Source organism: Leopardus geoffroyi, chromosome A1 (genome assembly GCF_018350155.1).
Source record: "Leopardus geoffroyi isolate Oge1 chromosome A1, O.geoffroyi_Oge1_pat1.0, whole genome shotgun sequence".
NCBI classification, from domain to species: Eukaryota; Metazoa; Chordata; class Mammalia; order Carnivora; family Felidae; genus Leopardus; species Leopardus geoffroyi.
Window position 1 is genome coordinate 217,949,334 of NC_059326.1, and position 12,458 is coordinate 217,961,791.

The window sequence follows — 12,458 nt, forward strand, 5'->3', positions numbered from 1 at the left end:
CAGAACTATTAAAAACATTAGTACTATTATTTGTTTTCAGTTCTAATGACTCATTAGGTGTTACAGTATTATTTTTCATTATTTTGCATTCTCAAAACAGCAATTTATTGCCTAATAGACCAGTATAACTTGTATATGATTTATTTATAAGAAACATCCCAAAAAGTATTTTATAGTATTCGAATGAAAAATATTCTTTTTAAATGTCTAATTACCTATAGACGGATCTACATTTAGATATATAGGAAAAATAGTGATTAGATGCATTAAGTAAATTGCCTAAGCTATAATGTTAGAACAAGAATTTAAATACAATTCTTTTACCACAAGGTGCTATGTATTATTGTGTCTAAGCAATATTCCCTGTGTCTCTGACAGGTTAGATAAGTCAGAACGTAATAGGAATTAGGAAAAAAGTTGGAAATTACATTTGAGCCAAGAAAACATCATCATGCTCTGTATCCACAAATTACTTTTTTCACCATGGTCAGAAATTCCACAGATAACTCTTATTAATCATGAAGGGATTCTGGTCGCAACCATGTGTATATCAGTGCATGACCATATTTATAGTGTTTTCTAATTAATAAATGATTAATAGATATTGAATTGATATTGTTAGTAATTTATAGAAATTAAAAAAAAAGAAAAAGAGAGGAAATGCGCATTTACACATCAGATTCTTGACTGAAAGGAAGAATACTAAAATTAAGCACAGAAAAAGCTCAATTCCTGGCACAAAGTTAAGATGTTAATAATTGATAACAAATATATGTTTTTAATAAAATGGATGAAAGATGAAAACAGTGATAAAACAAACCCATAAAAACCATCCAAAAATAAGCACGAACCTCAGGAATTTATTTGTTTCCTATTGCAGCTGCAACAAATTACCACCCATTTAGTGGCTTAAAACAACACAAATTTGGGGCGCCTGGGTGGCTTGGTTGGTTAAGCGTCCGCCTTCGGCTCAGATCATGATCTCACGGTCCGTGAGTTTGAGCCCCGCGTTGGGCTCTGTGCTGACAGCTCAGAGCCTGCAGCCTGTTTCAGATTTTGTGTCTCCCTCTCTCTCTGCCCCTCCCCCGTTCATGCTCTGTCTCTCTCTGTCCCCAAAATAAATAAACGTTGAAAAAAAAATTAAAAAAATAAATAAATAAATAAATAAACGTTAAAAAAAATTAAAAAAAACCCCACAAATTTATTATCTCATAATTTTGGAGGTCAGAAGTCCAAAATCAGTCTCATGGGGCTAAGGGTATCATGTCAGTGGACCTAGTACCTTCTAGAGTCTCTACAGGACAATCTATTTTCTTTTTTTCCCAGGTTCTTTGTCATTCTCCTTTCTCCACCTTCAAACCCACCAGCAGTGTGTCTTCAAAATCTCTCTCTGCTTCCATAGTCACATTGACTTCTCTAGCTCTGACTTTTTTGTCTCTTTTTTAGGAGTCTTGTGATTACATTGTACCCACCTAGATAATCTCTGCATCTCAATATCATCAACTTAATCTCATCTGCAAAATCCATTTTTCCTTTTAAAGTTACACATTCACATGTTCTGGAGATTAGAAGATGAATATCTTTGGAGAGAGCTATTATTCTAACAAACTGACGAAAAACATATGTAGGCAAGTTATATCAGTGGTTAATTCATATGCCAAGACTTTTAGGAAGACCGGTTTTCCCACTTTCTCCATTTGCGTAGAACTCTTATCAGTTTTATTACCAAAGTCCCATCACATGCTATACCATTTTGTTTTGGACAAAGAGAGATAGCTACCTTACCTGGGCCCCTAGCAACTCTAGTTTTCCTTCATCCCTCATACACCAAAAAATGACAGCTGTGTCTTGGGCAATGCTAGGTTTCATTTACACAGTACTGCTTGGAAAAGGGATATAGTGGTAACCATGGTTAAAGGGTTAGGTTTGGAGAAGACTAAAAAGGTTGTAAGGTATGTGAAATCCACAGGGACATTGGTATATTATGCAGTCTTCATGGTATTTTTTGGCTATTGCTATGCATTTTTTGTTGACAAATGTATAATTAAAGCTAACTTGATTCATCTTTAAAATGTGTCAACCTGAGACAGAGATGCAAGCATTCCCCAGGGAAGACTTAGTTAGAATCATAAAATTTGAGGGAGGAGTTTTTGGAATTTTATATATATATATATATATATACATATATATATATATATATACACACACACACATATTTACATGTGCTGGAAATGCTATAATTTTAGGACTGATTTTTATCATGTCAAAGTTATCATCCATGAAACCCACAGATATATATATGTATATATAAACAAATTAAGTGGGAGTTTATACCTTATTTGTTTTATTTTATTGTATTTATTTTTATTCATCATGATGAGTGTACTCTTTAATCCCCATCACCTATTTCAGCCATTTCCCCCACCCCCCACCTCTAATAACCATCATATACTTTATTTCTATATTTTGCCCAGTTTAATTAGTATTTTATATTTATTGCTAAGAAAAAATATTTTAACTAAAATTCACCGAGTAACATTTTGGATGCATGGTTTGCAATATCATTATTACTTAGGAACCACAGAATGCTTTCAACTATTGGTGATAATTCTAAGATCCATATTAATTATTCATAAATATTATTTTAGTTAAATTCAACATGTTTTCATTTCAGGAAAACACTCCTACAATTAAAATATGTGATATATTCTGGCAATATTTTTCTGTTCATTTTATCTTAATGGGAAACTTGCCCTAATTATGTGATAAATAAACTGTCAAAACTGAAATGTCAGTGCTTAGTGTAAAAGTCAAAGAAAAAAGTCAGTAGCTATATATAAAATTATATATCAGATACTGTTATTCCTATTTTAAGATAAACATTTTGAGTCTCTAAAACAAAAAATGAATCAAGTCATAGCTTAAAACAGAAAATAGAAAGAATAGCAGCTAACAGAATAAAAGATAGCCTGTTCAGTTAAAGTATATTTATCCCGGGTCCAATTACATATATACAGCTATTTTTTTTTTCCTATTTCTATTTTTTTCTATTGAAACCCAATTATAATTGAAAAAGAAAAGTTACCTCATGAATAGTTTGAAATATGGGTGTTCTACTGAGCTTATCATATTTAAATGCAAGGATTACGTGATATGAGTATTATGATCCAGATCAATGATGGTGAGAAAATATATTATTTGGGACGATTAGGATTAAAAGAAGCAAAGTAAAGACGAAAAATCAGAGAAGAAAGATAAGGAAAGAGGGTTCTTAGTTACCTGTTGCTACATAATACATCACCTCACAATTTCGTGGCTTAACACAATAAATGTATTTTATCTCATGGTTTCCGTGGGTCAGAGAATCAGGTGCATCGAAGCTGGAATCTCCTGGTTCAGGGTCTTTCATGCGGTTATAGTTAAGAGGTTGGGAAGGACTGCAGTGACAGTCATCTGAGGGCTTAGCTCTGATTGGAGGATTTATTTCCAATATGGTTCCTTACATGTCTGGTAAGTCGGTCCTGGCTAATGATAGCAGGCCGCAGCTCTTGACCATGTGGACATCCCCATAAGGCTACTTGAGTGTCATCAAGACATACCAGTAGACTTTCGGAGCAAAATGCTAAAGAAAAAAAATAATGTGGAACCAAAATTTGTTTTATAATTGAGCCTTTCTTGAATGCCCCATGCTGTTATTTCCACAACATCGTATTGATTATACAGGTCATAGGAGACTGCATAAGGATGTAAATCTCAGGAGGTAAAGTTCATTGGGCGTCGTAAAGTTCCTCATAATCACAAGAAGAAACAAAGATATCCATTATTGAAAAAAAAAATCGTATGATCATAAAAATGAATAAAACACACATAAAATTGTTTTAGTGTTAATGGTCTAACAGAATATACGCTGAAGGAGCAAAAGGATCTTGCAATATATTGGGCTAATGATTTATAGACAGTGAATTTGTCTCATTTCTTGATTTCATCCAAAATAAGTGTATGTGCTGGAGCCTTCTGCAGGTACACTCCTACACATAGGATGCCTCAAATCCTATGGCTTTGATGCTGGGGAAGGTCACTCCAGCTTTTTGAAAATGCTTGAGGATTAGTGTATCTTTTTTAGCATCTAACAAAATGTTACATTTGGAGCGAGGTTAGAGTATACAAAGGCTGGATGAGTGAGCTCTTGCCATGCATGAAGAAACTCTCCAGTGATGCTGAATTCAGAGTTGGCTGTTCCAACCACAAGCAAGTTTTATGCTTTCTGGATGTTTAGGCTCTTAATATAATGAAATCCCTGAAGATTGGTTGAGAGTTTCTTCCAACACACAGACATCTTATGTTAAAGATGAAGACTTTATTTAAGTTTAACAGACAAACTTTCATCTAATTATCAGGATCAGTTTTCCTTAGAAGGGAGTAAGAATTATTATTCTTTGATTATTCATTTTCTTCAACATATACAAGTTGTTTCAGTCTTTCCTCACCTTCCTCTTCTTTGAAAGTCAGTAACTAGAATACCATTAAGAAGTGTAATAGCATTTTTTGTCCTCACAGATTAGTCTGATTACTATCATCACCATAGAATGTCTGCTGTGTAGCTATAGCTCCTCCTTATGACCAAGTTTATTGTCTCAAGCCTGTCTTTATGGATTACATTACTGTTCAACGACTTAATGCCTTGTATAAATGTTAATACTGATATTATTAAATTTACTCCAGATGCTCTGAAATTACACACTCTCTGATGGGACTAGTAGAAACATTTTTTTAATGTACTTTGAGAACATACAGTAGTTTCAAAAAGTATAAGTAAAAGAATTCAAATCAAAGCAAACAAAGGCTAACAGAGCAAGATCTCATTTCAATTCCTTTAAATCCTGGAAATCTTTCTTATTCATATAACCTTGCCCATCCTTACACACACACACTACCCACATCTACACTGAACACAACAGAAAATCCCAAACTCTGCTGGCTCAGGCAGATACGAATAGTTTATGTGGCCAATGAATAGCACTTAGCTCATCTATCCAAAGCTCATTTTTACAAACAAGTTGGCTTCACCATTTTTCCAAAGAATAGTGGACAGTGAGTGTGGGTATGGTGAGTCCTAGAGCCCACCTAATCTATTTTGGATTCTGGACATCAAAACCTTTAAGATAATAAATTTGTGTTGTTTTATTATACTAAATTTGTAGTGTTTTTTTAAAGCAGCAAGAGGAAACCAATTTAAATAGCTTAAAATGTCTAATTTAGGTAAGTACTAATTTGAAAGGTGGATATAGGGGAAGATATAAAACAGCATAAGTTAGTATAAATATCAGTAAGGAAGGCAAAGATCTGTAGCATTGCCAGAGAGAGAAGATTATCAGGCATTTTGTACATTTTTTCCTTAGGATATTCTTAAAGAATCTTGGAAGAGGTTACACTTAGATTGAGGCATAAAAATCAGAAGGAGTCAGACATTTCAAGGCAAAATGGGGAGTTGGCCAGAGATAATCTGATTATCAGTGAATAGTATGAATAAAGGCACCAAGGAAGAAAACTGCTTTTCATGCTTACAAGTTAAGAGAGTACAGATGTGCAAGAACATTGGAAATTAGGTTGGGGAGTATTACATTTAATGAAGGAGACTAGAGTTCTTTAAAAATGGGATTGATCTATTACTGAGGAATAATTTGATACACTGAATTAGAGGGATAGAGGAAAGAGTGAAACCTTAATGGGGAGCAAGAATTCATCTATGATGTCCTTACTACTGAAGTGTGGTCCAAAGACCAGCAGCACCAGTTAACATAGGCGAGATTGTTAGAAATATACAATCTTGGGGCGCCTGGGTGGCTCAGTCAGTTGAGCGTATGACTTCAGCTCAGGTCATGATCTCACAGTTCGTGGGTTCAAGCCCCATGTTGGGCTCAGCTGACAGCTGAGAGCCTGGAGCCTGCTTCAGATTCTGTGTCTTCCTCTCTCTCTGCCCCTCCCCTGCTAATGCTCTGTCTCTCTCCCTCTCTCTCTCAAAAATAAAATAAAATAAAAACATAAAAAGAAAAGAAATATACAATCTTAAGGCCAGTCCTGACCTACTGAAACAGAATCTGATTCACTTTAACAAGATTCCCAGGTAATTCATAGGTACGTGAGAAAAATGCAATAAGTGGAATTTCCTGGAAGAAAGAAAGAAAAACTAAAGACCCAATAATCATATGAGAAAAGAGCAGCCAGAAAGGGAAACAAACAAAAGAAAAAACCCAAAACATTAGTAAGAAATGAGTACAAAAGGAATTTTTGAAGTGAAATACTTTATTCAGTGGAGTAGGCAATGTGACCTTTCTTATAATCCCACATATCCTGAATAAAATTATAGAAAACAAATTATGCCAATGTGATTAGTTGTCTTCTAGAAGTCAGTTAAGGTGATGAGTTTATGGGTTGTCTCAGGCCAAAAGGACAGCCATCTATCTGGATTACCTTCCATAATTCAGTGGATTTTTTTTTCTCCTTTAGATATCAAAAGCAGAGAGGAAAATAAATTACATGCTTCACTCTATATTTTGGGTAGTGTGCATAATTTTGAATGTTTTTATTTGCTTTAAGTTGTTTTTCCTTTAAAATCTTTCTGTTAGTATTAGTGTCACTTATCAATTTAAACAGACATGTTCTGTGTAAATGTAATGGTACCAATGATATCAATGAGAAGTATCAGATAATATTTATTAAGGGAATCATGCACAAGATAGAACACCAAACATTCTAGAACACTGATTAAAATACACAATGTTTTGACTGTAACTAGCTAACTACCTTCATTGTACATGGATATACGCTCCCCGCAAACTGCTCTATTTTTCATGACATCAGGGATAGATGTGATAATTTTATAAAAAGATATAAAATTTATGTGTACTCACATGCAAACATACATATATTTTAAAAAGTGTTTAGAAAAGAATTGATATTAGACAGGAAGGTGGGTGTTATCACGATCCATTTTTTGTTCATGAGGAAATCAATGTATAGTGTGATTATTGATATTGATATTGATATTGACATTTTGTACCCATCCTCTTTCCTTTGGCAAATACCCTTTTGTTCTCCATATTCATAAATCTGTTTCAGGTAGGTTTTTTTGTTGTTGCTGTTTAGATTCCACATGTAAATGAAATCATATGGCATTTGTCTTTCTGTATGACTTATTTTCTTAACATAATACCCTCTAGGTCCATCCATGTTGTCACAAATGGCAAGAACTCATTCTTTTTTATGGCTGAGTAATATTCCTGTGTCTATGTGTTTCACACCATTTTACTTTGAAAGTTTATACACAGTGTAATTTGCTTCTTTTTCCTTTTTCCCCCTTGTTATTTATTTATCTATTCATGTTTGTTTGTTTACTTACTAATTTATTCATTAATTAAGTTTTTATTTATATTCCAGTCAGTTAACATACAGTGCAATATTAATTTCAGGTGTAGAATCTAGTGATTCATTACCTACATACAACACCCAGCGCTCCTCATAAGTGCCCTCCTTAATACCCATAACACTTCTAACCCATCCCTTGCTCCCCTCCCCTCCAGCAACCCTCAGTTTGTTCTCTATAGTTAAGAGTTGTTTCATGATTGGCCTCTGTTTTCCCCCCTTATGTTCATCTGTTTTCTTTCTAAAATTCCACTGTAAGTGAAATCATATGATATTTGTCTTTTTCTTACTGACTCATTTTGCTTAGCGTAATACTCTCTAGTCCACCCGTGTTGTTGCGAATGGTAAGATTTCACTCTTTTTCATGGCTGGGTATTTTTCCATTGTGTATGTATGTATACACACATACACACACATACAACTTCTTTATCCATTCATCAGTTGATGGGACATTTGGGCCCTTTCCATAGTATGGCTATTGTTGACAATGCTGCTATACACATTGGGGTGCATGTAGCCCTTCCCACCAGTATTTTTGTATCTTCTGGGTAAATATCTAGTAGTGCAATTGCTGGATCATAGGGTAGTTAGTTCTATCTTTACCTTTTTGAGGAACCTCCATACTGTTTTCTAGAGTGGCTGTACCAGTTTGCATCTCTGTATCCTTGCCAACCCCTGTTGTTTCCTGTGTTCTTAGTTGTAGCCATTGTGACAAGTGTGAGGTAATATCTCATTGTAGTTTTGATCTGTATTTCCATGACCATGAGTGATGATGAACATCTTTTCATTTGTCTGTTAGCCATCTGTATGTCTTGGGAAAATGTCTATTCATGTCTCCCTCCCATTTTTAAACTGGATTATTTGTTTTTTGGGTGTGGGGTTTTCTATGTTCTTTATATATTTTGGATACTAATCCTTTACCAGCTATGTCATTTGCAAAATCTTCTCTCATTCTGAAGGTTGTTTTTTAATTTTATGGATTATTCCCTTCACTGTGCAGAAGTTTTTATCTTGACAAAGCTCCAATAGTCCATTTTTGTTTTTGTTTCCATTGTCTCAGAAGACATATCTAGTAAAAAGTTGCTATGGCTGATGTCAAAGAGGTCAGTACCTGTGTTCTCTAGGATTTTGATGGTTTCCTATCTCACATTTAGGTCTTTCACCCATTTTGAATTTAGTTTTTGTATAGTGTAAGAAATTGGTCCAGTTTCATTCTTTTACATACTGCTGTCCAGTTTTCTCTTTGCTATTAGATATCTTTCCTGTGTTGTCAAAGATTAGTTGACCATATAATTGTGGGTTCATTTTTGTGTTTTCTGTTCTGTTCCATTGATCTCTGTGATCTCTGTGTATGTTTCTGTGCCAATACCATAGTGTCTTGATGCCTACAGCTTTGAGGAATATAACTTGAAATCCAGAATTGTGATGCCTCCACCTTTGCTTTTCTTTTTCAAGATTGCTTTGGCTATTTGTGGTTTTTAGTGGTTTCATACAAATTTTAGGATTGTTCTAGCTCTGTGAAAAATGCTGGTGGTATTTTGATAGGAATTACATTAAAAGTATAGATGGCTTTGGGTAGCATAGACATTTTACTAATTTTTGTTCTTCAAGTCCATGAGCATGGGATGTTTTTCTATTTCTTTGGGTCCTTTTCAATTTCTTTCATAAGTGTGTTGCAGTTTTCAGAGTACAGATTTTACGTCTTTGGTTAGATTTATTCCTAGGCATCTTATGGTTTTTGCTGAAATTGTAAATGGGATCAATTCCTTGATTTCTCTTCCTCATCTTTCATTATTGGTGTATAGAAATTCAACAGACTTCTATATGTTGATTTTGTATCCTGTGGCTTTATGGAATATGTGTATATCAGATCTAGCAATTTTTTGGTGGAGTCTTTTGGGTTGTCTATATAGATTATCATGTCATCTACAAATAGTGAAAATTTGACTTCTTCCTTGCTTATTTGGATGTCTTTTATTTCCTTTTGTTGTCTAATTACTTAGGCTAGGATTTCCAGTACTATGTTAAATAACCGTGGTGAGAGTGGACATCCCTGTCTTGTTCCTAAGGGTAGAGAAAAAGCGCTCAGTTGTTTCCTATTAGTTGTAAGTTTTTTATATATGGCTTTTATGATGTTGAGGTATGTTCCCTCTATCCCTACTTTTTTAAGGGCTTTTATCATGAACAGATGTTGTACTTTGGCAATTGCTTTTTCTGAATCTATTGAGAGGATCATATGGTTCTTATTCTTTCATTAATGTGGTGTATCACATTTGCAAATTTGCAAATATTGAACCACCCTAGCAACCCAAGAATGAATCCCACTTGACTGTGGTGAATAATTCTTTTAATGTACTGTTGGATTCGATTTGCTTATTCTGGATTCTAAATAAATAGATTATTGAAAAGTTAACCAATGCCATTTCCCTCTTTGTTTTCCATTATTTGTTTCAATTGATATTTACTTAGTACTTCTTCAAATCCAGGCATATTATCTATTAGTGAGCTAATATTCTGGTATAGGCACCATCATTATACAAAGGAAATTATGTATGCATGTATATATTTATGTATATTTACAGCTATACGTGTGTGTGTGTGTGTATGCATGTTAAGGATGAATATATTTCCATAATACTCTTGTCATAGGACTTAGTTCATTTCTAGAGAGGTTTTTTAATACTCTTTTAAGAAAGCATTAAAGAGAGAATTTCAAGTTGGGTTCTCAAAATAGAAATAATGATTGAAATTTTGACTATTTTCAACAGCCTATAATTTGAGAATATTAGGAGAAAGAAATGGAATGTTTTACATACAAGGAAGATCAGCTAATATGAAAGTTCAGGGAAATTTTCTGAAATCCATGCAGAATGTTCAGTTGGAAGTTCTTGGTATCTCTGTAGTGCCTTAGCTAATTTTGCAGCAGTGCTTAACTGTCAGTAGTATCCGATGTTCGGTAATTGACTAGTACGGAGAGTTGGATGACCTTTGAAAATGCCAACCTCTGATCAACACCTGATGTAAAAGTCTTTAGGAAACCACAGATCTATGTATGGGCTGTTGCTGCTCCAGTAGCTATCATTCTTTTACTGTTAATGCCAAATTAGTATCAAGTTTAAGTTGACACATAAGGGTGATGACTACTGTTCTCATTATAATACATTCTGAATTTAAAAAAACATAGAAGCATCAGAAAATAAAAGAAAAAGATGAGATAAAATAAATAAATCTGAAGTACTTTTAAGCATATTTCTTTGCTTTTTATGAAGCTTAATATTAAAAATATAAAATTAAACTTGTATGTTGGAAAATATGTCATAAGGTTTTGTTAAACTTTATGTTTCATAGCTTAGAATAAAAGGAGTTCCAGGATCATTCTTTTTTCCTCAATGCAAGAAGTAGATCATTGTATGGGTACAAACAGCATCACGGTGTAAATTAAAAACAGTAATAATTATAATGGTAAACTCTTCCTAATATTATTTCAGGTACCTTGGACAACTCATTTAAACATAAATGACATCCGGAGTAAGATTAAATACCTCTGATGATATTGGAAATTTAGAAGATATGGTCAAAATAATAAAACATGAAAACACAACTTGCTATTTCTTTAGTTATATCTGATACTTAGACTAGTAAAATAATATTTTCAGATAGAAACAGAAAATCATAAAATATACAAGAAGAACACTACATTTTATTGGCCTTCTAAATATTCTACGTACCAGTTTTTCTTGCGATATGAAGTCATATTTTAAGTATTACATAAAAAAAGGTTATATGACTTTTAATATGGGACTTACTTTGGAGATTTTGGTATCATTGCTTTCTGTATATTTTTAAATTAGATTTTATAAGGAAAATTTTATTCCCAACTCCCAATGTCATGGGACAACTTGTTTGTCCAGTTTTATTTTTATCCTCTAGATATTGTGATTATTTTAACTGATTCCTATTTATCTTTTCTTTGCCTTATAGAACTTCTTATAGCTGCCTTTGTAAAACAAGTCTACTAATTACATATGGCCTAATAACATGCATTCCATGTGCTAACTTTTCCTTAATAACTATTTTAATTTCTACTTTTACTTCTCATTCAATAGTCCCTTCAATTATTCTCAAAGGCACTACAATTTATAAATTAACTACATTATGAACAAACAAATGAAAGAATGAATACACAATATAGTACTAAGAGAAAATTTATTAGTAGTGGTTTTAACTGGGGAACTATTGATATTTTATTACTTTTCTCAATGTCATGTGGCTATAAAACTGCATATATTGTATCTTCAGTATAAAAAAATTATAAAAACTATTAGAAACTATATAAAAACAAATATAATAAAGTTTTATTAGAATTTTTAATGGGATGAATTATTTTAGAATGATTTGTTTAATAAATTTTATTTTAGAAGAATATTTTTAGAATAAATTATTGACACAAAGTAAAGAACCTACTTTATTACAGATATTGATCTAACATAGGATTTTCTAATCTATTTGCTGGACCGTTTTGCTATTCAATCAACAGTGGGAGGCATCACCTAGCAGTTTGTGATCAATGAGAACACTGTGATATCTGTAGCCTCACCATAAAACTACTGAATTGGGATTTGAACTTTAACAAAGTCTTAGGTTATTATTTGCATGATTTAGTTTTAGAATCATGGCTGGAAACTGCATCAAATAAAATATCTCATGTAAAAGAAGAATTCTATAGTTTAAACTTTTAGTATAATACATTTTTGTTATCTTCTGCATCTGTATAGTACATCTTAATTTTTTTCAAACATCTGAGGTCACAAACAATATATTTTATTTTTTAAAGAATTTTTAAGTGTATTTATTTATTTATTTGGGAGGGAGGGGTAGAGAGAGAGGGAGAAAGAGAATTCCAAGCAGGCTCCATGCTGCCAGCCTGAGCTGAAGTCAGACGCTTAACCAACTGAGCCACGCAGGTGTCCCACAAATAATATATGTGAAAAATCAAACCCTAAATATTGCAAATACATTTGATAAAGATGACTTTT

At 33.1% G+C, this 12,458-nt stretch overlaps 1 pseudogene; it reads left to right on the forward strand.

Moving 5' to 3' along the window:
* Positions 1-1,908: 1,908 nt before the first annotated feature.
* Positions 1,909-12,458, forward strand: part of LOC123583228 — a 47,588-nt pseudogene continuing 37,038 nt past the window's right edge.